Here is a 12,473-nt window from a genome sequence, read left to right on the forward strand (position 1 = left end):
TTGGGGTCGTTACGAATGCGGTGATACCAAATATGTGTACTTTTTTTAACGTGTTAATTTTTTTCCTATAATAAAATTCTTATTATAGGAAAAAAAGCATTCTTTGTTTATGTCACTTCTAACTTTTATTTTTACACTTTTTAAAAACATTTTTATTATCTTTTTTTTTACTTATTTCACTTGTCCCACTAGGGGACACTTAGACTTGCAGCTTTGATCGCTGCTGGAACACATTACACTACACACGTAGTGTAATGTGTTCTAACTGTCATTGTGACGTAACTGTCACACTGACAGGAAGCAGAGGAGGAACGGCCGGAGGCTGATCCTCCGAGGCTTCCGTACATGGCAACCCGGAGGTCATTGTCTGGCCTCTGGTTGCCATGATAAGGATCGCCAGCCCCCGCAAATACATGTGGGGGGCTGCCAATCCGCTGTAAACCTCTTCGATGTGGTGATCGCAATCGACCACCGCATCGAAGGGGTTAATTGCCGATTTCAGCGGCGACAGGCCGCTGATCGGCAACGGGGAGAGCAGGGCTGACACCCTGCGCAGTTAACCGCCGCTGCGGTGTAGCGCCGCGCGGCGGTTAACTTTTAAAGCGCGGACGTAACTGTACGCCCAGGTGCGCGAAGTTACTGCTTATCTGGACGTACAGTTACGCCAAGGTGCGGGAAGGGGTTAAATAGATTTCTACTACATATGTAAACATAAAGGTTTTCTATATTTTCTTTGCTATCTTTTCTCTACCCCACATGGCCACTCTATGGTGATGCAGGTGGTGGCGCTATTTCACTGTTTACCTCCGGCAGCAGAAGGGCGAGGTGCAGCCCTGCCACACAACAACAATCCTGGTTCCGCAGTAGAATTTTCTGTTTTTTTGGTGTAAACTTTTTGCATAGATTTTCATTGTAGGATCTGTACAAAGTGGAGCTGCCAGGAGATCGGAGACTTGATGAGATGGACGCATGCAGCTCCCGTCAGGAACATACTGGTTAGGTGAGTCGTCCCACCTCATAATATCCATGAAATATGGAAATAAATAGGTATTGGACAAATATCAAACTATCACTGCCAGGCAAAAAACTTTAAAACCTAATTTTTAATAAATATTAACTGTAAAAAATATAATCAAATACCAATTTAATTTTACTACAAAACACATGGCACCTCGATCAGTGGTACAAGCATCTTTGGGGTACTCCAGCGGGTAGAGTTCATAGAACAGGGTATAATACTAGTAATACCAGTTCAGTATCAGGGCATATTAAATGAGTAGTCCCACCTCCCCTTTCTCATCCATATCAGGCTCTGTTCACATCTGCGTTGGGGTCCCGTTCTGACGTTCCGTCGGAGGTTTCTGTCAGAACGGGACCCTGAGCAGACACCGACGAAAACCAGGGGTTTCCATCACCATCGATTTCAATGGTGACGGAGCCGGTGCCCGTGGTTTCCGTTTGTCTCTTTTGTGGACCGGACCCTTCGTTTTGCCGGAAGCAATTGCGCAGTCGACTACTGAAATCAATGGTGATGGAAACGGAAACCCCTGGTTTCCGTCGGTGTCAGTTTGTGTCTGCTCAGGGTCCTGTTCTGACGGAAACCTCTGACGGGAACGTAAGAACGGGACCCCAATGCAGATGTGAACAGAGCCTTAGGGCATGACCAGACGTGGCGGAATTGCTCTGGAATTCCGCTGCGGATAGTCCGCAGCAGAAATCTGCAGCGTACACGTTTCTCCATTGCTTTCCACAGCTTTTTAATTGGGTTAGTTTACACGTTGAGGACAATTCCGCTGCGGAGCATAGGCTGCGGTGCGGAATTTGGTGTCCGCAGCATACACTGGCTGTTGCGGACGTGTAGCGGACTTGTTGCGGACTCTTTGCGGAATTTCTCCATTGACTTCAATGGAGAGTGAAAATTCCGCAATGAAGTCCGCAGATGTTATGTGTGCTGCGGAGCGTACTGGTTTTACTAACATGATAGTTCTTCATTCTGGCTGGACCTATGTATCTCTAGGTCTACAGCCAGACTGAGGAAGTCAATGGGGCTCCCGTAATTACGGGTGACTACGTGTGTGCACCCGTAATTACGGGAGCGTTGCTAGGCGACGTCAGTAAATAGTCACTGTCCAGGGTGCTGAAAGAGTTAAACGATCGTCAGTAACTGTTTCAGCACCCTGGACAGTGACATCCGATCACAATATACATCAGCCTGTAAAAAAAATAGAAGTTCATACTTACCGAGAACTCCCTGCTTCTTCCTCCAGTCCGGCCTCCCGGGATTACGTTTCAGTCCAAGTGACGTCTGCAGCCAATCACAGGCTGCAGCGGTCACATGAACTGCCGCGTCATACAGGGAGGTCGGGCTGGATGTCGAAAGAGGGACGCGTCACCAAGACAACGGCCGGGTAAGTATGAATTTATTTTTCTTTTACTAGGGAAAGGGCTGTCCCTTCTCTCTATCCTGCACTGATAGAGAGAAGGGAAGCCCTTTCCCCCTCAATACGCAACGGCCAGTCCGCATCAATTTAATGCCCATTTTAGGCAAAGCCGCGACAGAATCTGCAACGCAGATTATGTGCGGCATTGATGCGGACAGTGTATGCAGAACTCCGCCACGTCTGGTCATGCCCTTAGACTGTCACACAGAAACCTCTGCATGTTCTTTATATCCACAATTTCTAGTTATAATCCCTCCTCATCGGGCTGCAACGGCCAAACCGCAGGAGAAGTGGGGGGTGTGAACATAATCTTAGGCAGCCTTGGCTGGAATTACAGCTGTGATTGGATAGAGTAGGTCACATGTGGACGCGAAGTCCCTGTTTACACACCAAGTTTTTTGCAGGTGGAAAAATCTGCCTCAAAATTCCTTCTGCCGCTTTTTTGACGCATTTTTCGACCACGGCCATTGAGCACCGCACGCAAAAATGCTGCGAAAACCGTTTTCTTTGCCTCCCATTGATGTCAATGAGAGGTCAGAGACGGAAACGCTTGAAGAAAGGGCTTGACGCTGCTTTTTCCTGTGAGTGTTTTTTTCTCGTGGGAAAAACGCCTCTGCATCCCATTGAAATCAATAAGATTAGTTTTCGGACGTTTTTTGATGCGGTTTCCACGTAAAAAAATGCTCCAAAAAAACTCTGTGTGAACTAGGCCTAATATTTCTCCATATATTACATGTGGATTTTGCAGCATATTTGGCTGTGCATCCTTTGCATTACAATCTACTGCAGATTGTTACTGCTGCAAGTTTATGCAGTTTTCTAGAACCCTATTCACATTCATACTTTATGTGTCAATTTGACCATGGAAATCTGCAATAAATATGTAACATGTGAACATAGACTTAGGGGCTACACGTGATGTTTCAGGCTACATTTACACACTGCAACCAGGTTACATCACACTTGTCTTCTCTCCCAGATTGTCCTGGAGACTTCCAAACTAGGGAAGATCTTACATGATGTAGCTGCATAAAGGAAGGCACTCTGCTGGGACTATTTGTGAGGGGGAACTCTGCTTGTAGTGGTTATTGGGGGCAGTCTGCTGGCACTAATTATTGGAGGCACTTTGCTGGCAATATGGTTTATTGAGGGGTCTCTGCTGGTAGTGTTGTTTATGAGGGGGCAGTATACTGGCACTGTGTAAGGGACAATACTCTGCTGGCACTGTATGGGGGCACTCTGCTTAGTCTAATGATGGGGTCGCTCGCTGATAACTGAGGCTTCTTAGCTGTCCTTATCGGTGGGGTTTACATAGGAAAGAAATTCTCAAACCACATCTCAAATCTCCCTGTAGTTGATTCTAAAAACAGACAAGTATGGCTCAGAAAAACGGCTGCAAACAAATAACCATTGATGTGAATGGAAATGAACAAAATCTTTTTCGCTTTCTGCGATTATTATTACATTTATTATGTTGCATCTCGTGTTATACACAGCAGGAGGCAACAGCACACGTCTTATCACACAGGAAGAGGAAATACATCAGAAAGGGAAACGGGAAGAGGAAGAGCAGCCATGTCATACAGGGAAGTGACATCATCACAGGAGGTAACGTATATCCTGTGTGCGGGGACCCCAGAAATATGATGAGACTGACGTATCAGGGCTGATACATAGTAATGTTATGTTAATGTTATGTTATTATATATCATTACGTGTGTGTTTAGGCTGTGCTTATATATGTTAGTAGGTCGGACCAGAAGGATCGCGTGTTCTGTATACAAGCTCCAGATAAGAAGAACATGGATCAGCACAACAACACCAGCGCTCCTGGGACTGCGCTCCAACCACACAGCATTTCATCCGGAGGATCGACTGTTCCGTAGTCCAAAACGTCACTTCTCGGGTTCTATTCCTACAATGGAGGAAAAAGTCAATTACATATTTTCAGTAATTATTGTTACAATATCTCCATTAAGGAAATCTCATGTATGGAATATATTTTTGTATCACCTTAACTTCTGGTTACACCTGAAATGCCCTATAAGGGTATTTAGATATCATAGAGGGGGGTATCACGCTAGAGACCCTCTCTATGACCCAAATGGAAGCTCTGCGCCACCTCTGTCCAGAGGCTGTGTGTGGTATTGCAGCTTTTCTGTATTGAAATGTATAGGGCTAAGCTGTCCACACACCGCACATCACCTGTGGACAGGTGTGGCTCTGTTTTTGGAAGACAGCAGCTCTATTTTTCTAATTATGTACAAACCCTTTAATTACATAATCTCTTTAGAGGGTTTTCTCCATCTCAGACGTTTATGTGATATCCACCTATGCGCATGCACGCAGCTCTCTCCATTCTGTACTATGGGAGTTACACAAATAGTTCAACAGCGCTCAGCTGTTTCCGAAACTTCCATAGAACAGAATAGAGAGAGGGACGTGCGAGGCCTTTCCGAAGTCATTCTCCACCTGGAATCAGCAGCCATTAGACGGGACAGGGATGTGGGAACAAAGCAGGACAGGGTCAGGGAGAGACCTCCGTTTTCCACATAGGTGTGAGTCCCAGAGAAATAGTAAGATGGGAGTACCCCTTTAAATAAAACTTCTTGGTGATGATCCATTTTCTTAAGGTGTTTAATTAAACTATGGACAGTGAGGTCGAAGAACCGGCACCCAAAATATCTATACTGGAGTGACATGCCTGTTACTAACGCTGTATACAAGCTCCCCCCGTATAACAGACAGGGCCCTCACTGAGACTTTGTAGGGGCTCCTAGAGACAAATATATATTGATGTACAGACATTTTCCCCTCCGTTATTGTGCAGCACGACCTCCCCACATATAACAGGCAGGACCCTCACTGACCCCCTGGACAGACACATAGGCCTGAATATATTTATATCTTTATATTTTCCATTATTCACCTGCAGGAAATGTTATTTTTAGAAATGGGGAGAAATACTTGGAATTGTGTTTTTTTAGTTTTTGATGTTATTTTTGTTACTTCTCAGGTATAAGGAGAAAAGTATCCGGCACATACAAGATGAGACGTGGATGAAGATGTGCGGAGGACTGTACCCCACCGGGAAAGAGCGGCTGTCACTGGTATTACCATGGGGCAGATTTACTAAGGCCTCATGCACACGACCATAGTGAGGTGCATTGACCGTGACTTACGGCTCGTACGTCCGCGGAGTGTCACCCGCGGCCGCCCGCAAATCGCGGGCCGTGCATATGACCGCGTGCATTATTTTCTATGAGCCTGTACCGCAAAACACGACCGTAATAAGACATGTCCGTTGTTTTTGCGGTCCAGGTTCCTGGGCAATGCATGGACCGTGGAAACCAAGGTCGTGTGCATGGGCCCATTGAAATGAATGGGGTCGCAATTCACCTGCAGATTTGCGGGTGAATTGCGGCCGCAAAAATAAGTTAGTGTGCATGGGGCCTAAAACTATCTGAGTTTTACACAGTGTAAACTGATACAAGGAAGTCAGAAACTGCGCCAAATTTATCACAGTGGTGCACGATGTATGATAGATTTTGCTAGACATGTTAGACACTTTTCTCTTCCTTATACCACCTCTTGGTTGGCTTAGTTTAAGACACGCCCCTTTATTCTAGGCCACGCCCCCTGTCAAGCACGCCGCAAAATGTGTCTAAAACAATTAATAAATATGGCGCACAACGTGTACGCCATAATTCTGGCTCAATTTGAATAGTAAATCTGTCCTACTATAAATGTAATATAAATTTGGGGTTAGTATTCAGGGCATATTCCCTATTTAAAGAATTGATAAGAGTCGGGAATCCTTCAGCTTAGTCCATTCTCTCTACTATCAGTCAGTACAGGGAGTAGTAGTACATATAAAACATTACATTGTCACCATGTCAGCTTTATTCTGCCTGCACTGACAGCACAAAGTCTTCATGGTGACTGCAGGACTGGAAGTCAAGGACCACCTCTATGATGTCCGCGGGACCTAATAGGGATATGGCTCTTTTTCCATTTATTTGTTGTACTGTAATGAGAATATTATTTACATGCAGTATTTATTGCTAGGGGTATTTTTTTTTCTGAAAATTCTATAAAGAGCAAGTGGCGTAGGATTGGTTCAGACTGGTGACATCAAGACACAAATGTGACCTCAAGAATTCGTCAATGAGCTGATAATCCCGGTGCCAATTCTGGCTGCAAGTAATATATAAAGGGGCACACCTACCTCAAGTACTGGCACAGTATAAGGTCATCAGGGTGACTGCAGGACTGGAATTAACGCTCTTTTATGAATAGGGTGTTTTGCAATGTTCAGCACATGGCAGCTTTGTGTATATAGTAGTATATAGACCCTACTGCACTGATTCTTCATACTATACCCTAATAGAGCATAGTTGACAATATTTGGAATTTCTTTCTAGGGACACTTTAGTTTCAGATGGATTGAGACAGGACTTGACAGGGCGTACCTTTGACAGAACGTGGTTCATTGGGCATGGCTTGTCATGGGGCGGGGTTAGTGAGAATACACTTTGTGTACCAGATATTCCCTGTATTCTGTCCTCACTATAAAAACATTGCAGTAAGGACAGTATAGAGGGAGGGTATCGCCTGCAGAAGTGATCTAAGTAAGTATGGCACGTGACCACTGTGGCCAGTGATTGACTAGTGCGATCATGTGCCGATACGGGACATCACTGGTGCAGCCTATGTAAACAGGCCGGCAGGGGATTGTGAACCGCCGGCACTGGAGCCGCAGAGAATTAGAAGGTGGGTATTTGCTAAATGGTGCAATTTTCAGTTTGAATTACAATTTTTATAATGCCTGGAAAACCCCTTTAATACCAAACCCTAAAATGTATTCAGACCCCCGGACAAATCCCCTTTATGTACTTCCCGCTCCTTCAGCAGCTCTGGGTCCCATTCGGCTCCGGACCCCACCTCTGCTGGCTGAGCCAGGAGCTGTTAGTGATATTGGCCTTTACATATTGGAGTAATCAAATAGATAAAAGCTAATTTTTTTAATAAAATCTTGCGATGTAGTTTGGGTGGGCACTGCGCCTTTGATTGCATGACACATTTTTCTTGGAGTTCCCCTTCAAAAATAGGTAAGCGGCGGGTAACACAAATACTTCACACGTGGACAGTAAAGTAAAACCCATTTTATTTTGACTGTATTTCTGGACCGGACTGGTCCGGGACTAAACTTGACTGATCCCTTTGTCAGGTTAAGATCAGATAAAGGGACCAGTCGTGCCAGAAATGTGTATTTAAATTAAATTCTACCATCGCTTGGCGCCCTATCTGTCCCCGTTTTGAAACCTTTCTGTTAACCGCATCTTAAAGTTGAGCAGATTTACTTGTGAATTTATTTAACTTAGTTGAACATAGAACGCACTATCTACCTACCTGGCAGACAAAGGGTCTTGGTGTGGGTCACGGGGAATATCTTCAAGAGAGCAACTCTTCACTAGGACATTTTATTTATTCTTGTTTCAGAACTGAAGGGAATGTACCGTACAACATCAGCAGGAGGAAGCCCTGGTGTCGAGAACGTCAGCCATGGAAAGGGATGTGCCAGATCAAGGTCTCTACGCTAAAGAGGCAGCAGATATGAACCACTAATGTCCATCTAAGAATGCCGGAACGTCATCCGTCCACACCTCCTCCTTCCCATCCCCCACTGTCCAGAAGGGGTTTTTAAGATCCATCCAATTAAAAGACAACTGTCCAGAAGTCTTTGAAAATGAAGCCTTGTCCATGATTCGCAGGGCTGCGGTGAAGTACAATGGTTTTGGGTGTTTAATGGCAAGTCTCTTCAGATGCCCGGCAATGGACTTCCTCCCCTCGTCCTGTTTGGTAGGGTCTCTGCACTCCCTTTCCTGTAGAACAGCTGCCCCTACAGATTCCCAAGGCCTTCTATATATTTTTTCCCTGTCTGGCTGATAGCAACACATGTCAATAAAAACATACCTCAATATATTTATTGTATTTCTAATAAAAATGGATAGACAAATACATAAAAAGAATTTGTTTTCATTCCAAAGAACTATCATGAAATCTATATTATACCTGTGTAATCAATTGTGGACATGGTCACTGATTCATTGAAGAATGAGTAGGCTGGGTAACCCATGGAGTAACATCCAAACAAGAAAGACATCTTCCTGCTACAAAAACAGAGGTCATAATCAGGACGAACGTACACCACCATACAACAAAGTCCAGCAAAGAGATCCCCCAGCCTGAGACATACTGTACTCCGTGTCAGAAGAACAAGAATCTACAAAAAGAGAGACAACTGCATCCAGTCGATGTTCTTATCAACCAAGAGGTTCACAAGGTGAGAAGACTAGTTTACATTTTTTTTCAAGGTATTACCCTAGGGAGCGCTCCTGTTAACATCTTTTTCTCACACTGTATTTTCCTAAGGTACTGTATACATTTCACTCATTAATGCCGACCTAGCCAAATGAGCACACAACAAAGTAAGCGTGCACACCCAAATAGAGTACCAACCATCTACACATCATGCCAATAAAGGAGTTTTGCCTTTGCACAGTGCTCCAAGGGGAGCACAATACAACTTCAATACTGCAAATACCTAACCTTAACATCACATCTGCACCTTCCTCTTCTATTTTGAAGATGTTAGTGTACAGAGTAGTAGGGGAATTGACCAGACATGATGTGCTGCCTCGTGGACTGTCCTATATTTCCAGAGCGAAGGAAAGATAGGTGGTCTTGCCAGTTGTAGACTTCATCCCTAAATCTGACACAGACCAAAATAAGTATTCGGCACTCAAAGCTAAAGTTTAAAGAAATCTCAAGTGCGCCAACTACAGTGGTCAGCCGCCATTCGGAACGAAGCGCCAACTACTGGATCTACCAGCAACCAGAACGGCACAGTGCCTGATGAAGGTCATGTAATGACCGAAGCGTCGCACTAAGGCTGGGTTCACACGAGCATGTTACGTCCGTAATGGACGGAACGTATTTCGGCCGCAAGTCCCAGACCGAACACTCTGCAGGGAACCGGGCTCCTAGTATCATAGTTATGTATGATGCTAGGAGTCCCTGCCTTTCCATGGAACTACTGTCCCGTACTGAAAACATGATTACAGTACGGGACAGTTGTCCTGCAGCGAGGCAGGGACTCCTAGCATCGTACATAACTATGATGCCAGGAGCCCGGCTCTCTGCAGTGTGTTCGGTCCGGGACTTGCGGCCGAAATACTTTCCGTCTATTACGGACGTAACATGCTCGTGTGAATCCAGCCTTAGCCTCTGGCATCTACAACAACTTGAAATAAAATCAAGATTTCTTCTTTAAACCTCAGCTTTGTGTGCCGAATACTTATTTTGACTACGATTGGGTTGGGACCCTATTCGTGCACCTACATCGTCTAGTGCGTTCTGAACCACTACTTATCTGACACAGACCATCCTGGAGCTGAATGTCTCTGAGGCTGCTCTTTCAAAGTTGCTAATGTAGCTCATCTGGGCTCCATAGACCCAACCTTTATATATGACTCCTAGAGAAATGGGTTAGTGAAAGAAAAAGGTATAATTCAGATCCTGGAGGCCATTGAGTATGTCAACCTTTGGAGCTTGATTGGCACCTACGCCATATTTTCAGAGTAATCCATCAGATGTCTCAAGAAGAACATTTTATGAGGAAAGGACAATGTTGATGAGATTGCAGGTCCTCCTGTTTCTAACTCACATAATTATTACCCAGCATCCAGGTAAATAGTGCATACAAAGTCCAGAAAAATAACCAGACGACTGTCCAGATAAACATTGGATACAGCGCCCAGAAATGGTGCATTGTGCCCCGATAAATATTTCCTTAAAAGGATTGTCCGAAAATTAAACTAGTTGCATGGAATGTTTTGAAATGAAAAAACAGCCATTACTCTCCTGTTAAATCCCCTGTGCCCATGATCTGGTGGTCAACCCGATGGGTTGATTGAAGAGACTACCCTACGTGGATCGACACCAGCTACAAAATTCTCACCCAAAAATTAAGATATGGAATATGTTACCCCCTTCTATGGCAGATCGAATAGCCGTAATTAAAATGATAGTATTACCCCAGTTGTTGTATCCACTGATTAACAGTCCCATGTGGATAGGAGAAAAGACATAGAAAGTTTAATGAGGGAGCTAATTTAGAGAGGAAGGAAACCCAGGGTAAAGTTAAAATACTTGATGGATAGAGGAGAAGAGGGTGGACTGGCAGTACCTGACTTGAGAATATATTTTTTGTCAGGACAGTGGAGAAATATTTTGAGTGGGAAACAATCTCCATTTATACAAAATATTACTAAGTCTAGTAGGGGCCATCTTCAGAATATACTTGAGGTAATGGAGTCCGGGCAATTGAGAAATTGTAAGGAGTATCCAACAATATATATGATGCATGAAATTGGGGTTAAATTAAGAAAAATGTTTCATTTAAATGGAGCATTGAGTTTCACAACATTAATTGGCAACTTTAATATATTAGAGGTTAATAAAATAACTGATTGGAGTGGATGGTCCAAATATGGACTCAGGTTGGTTAGACATTTTATTTTTTTTCTCTGTGGGAGCTGGAGGCCTTGGTACTGGAAGAAAATATAGATATAGTTGGTGTTGCTGAAACATGGCTGGAGTCTTCACATGACTGGGCTGTAAATCTACAGGGTTTTACACTGTTTCGGAAAGACAGGGCAAATAGGAAAGGCGGTGGTGTATGTCTGTATGTGAGAAGTGATATGAAGGCGAGCGTGAAAGAGACAATAGTGGGTGAATACTGTGAGGAGGTTGAAACCTTGTGGGTGGAACTAGAAAGGGAGGTAAACACTGAAAAAATTACTTTTGGTGTAATCTATAGACCCCCCCAATATAACTGAGGAGATGGAAGGTCAGCTATATAAACAGATGGAGCGGGCTGCACAGGCGGGTACTGTAGTGATAATGGGAGATTTTAATTTCCGGGATATTAATTGGTGTCATGGTTCGGCTTCAACTGCAAAGGGGAGACATTTCCTCAACCTGTTGCAGGAAAATTTTATGGGCCAGTTTGTGGAAGACCCGACTAGAGGTGAAGCTCTGTTGGATCTGGTCATTTCTAATAATGCAGATCTTGTTGGGAATGTTTTACCTATACTGTAAAAAACAAACGCAGGCTGGGAGGGCAAAAACATTTAATTTTAAGAAAGCCAATGTCCCAGGATGAGGGCTGCAATTCAGGATAAAGACTGGGAAGAACTAATGTCAAATAATGGAACAAATAATAAATGGGAGATTTTCAAATCTACTTTGGGTAATTACAGTGCAAAATTTATTCCTATAGGTAACAAGTATAAATGACTAAGACTAAATCCCACATGGCTTACACCTTCTGTGAAAGGGGCAATACATGACAAAAAAAGGGCATTTAAAAAATACAAATCTGAGGGTACATCTGCAGCCTTTGTAAAATATAAAGAGCTTAATAAAATCTGTAAAAATGTAATAAAATTAGCAAAAATACAAAATGAAAGGCAGGTGGCCAAGGATAGTAAAACATAGTAAAAAATTCTTCAAGTATATAAATGCTAAAAAGCCAAGGTCTGAACATGTAGGACCCCTAGATAATGGTAATGGGAAGTTGGTCACAGGGGATCAAGAGAAGGCAGAGTTACTAAATGGGTTCTTTAGCTCTGTATATACAACAGAAGAAAGAGCAGCTGATGTAGCCGGTGCCAGTGCTGTTAATATATCAGTTGATATACTGAATTGGATGAATGTAGATATGGTCCAAGCTAAATTAAATAAAATAAATGTGCACAAGGCCCCAGGACCGGATGGGATACACCCTAGAATTCTTAAAGAGCTTAGTTCAGTTATTTCTGTCCCCCTTTTCATAATATTCAGAGATTCTCTAGTGACTGGAATATTTCCAAGGGACTGGCGCAGGGCAAATGTGGTACCTATTTTCAAAAAGGGCTCTAGGTCTTCCCCGGGTAATTATAGACCAGTAAGCTTAACATCCATCGT

At 43.7% G+C, this 12,473-nt stretch overlaps 1 long non-coding RNA gene across 2 annotated transcripts; it reads left to right on the forward strand.

The window, feature by feature from the left end:
- The first annotated feature begins 321 nt into the window (after nt 1-321).
- LOC142731529 (uncharacterized) lies at nt 322-8,417 on the forward strand. Of its 2 annotated transcripts, XR_012878984.1 has the most exons (5): nt 322-1,000; nt 3,938-4,049; nt 4,189-4,391; nt 5,458-5,551; nt 7,944-8,417. It is a non-coding gene; the product is annotated as an uncharacterized LOC142731529 (long non-coding RNA). The 2 variants fall into 2 exon arrangements; XR_012878983.1 differs by lacking the exons at nt 322-1,000; nt 3,938-4,049 and having other exon boundaries at nt 4,056-4,391.
- The last annotated feature ends 4,056 nt before the right edge of the window (nt 8,418-12,473 follow it).

This window comes from Rhinoderma darwinii, unplaced genomic scaffold, assembly GCF_050947455.1.
Source record: "Rhinoderma darwinii isolate aRhiDar2 unplaced genomic scaffold, aRhiDar2.hap1 Scaffold_82, whole genome shotgun sequence".
NCBI classification, from domain to species: Eukaryota; Metazoa; Chordata; class Amphibia; order Anura; family Rhinodermatidae; genus Rhinoderma; species Rhinoderma darwinii.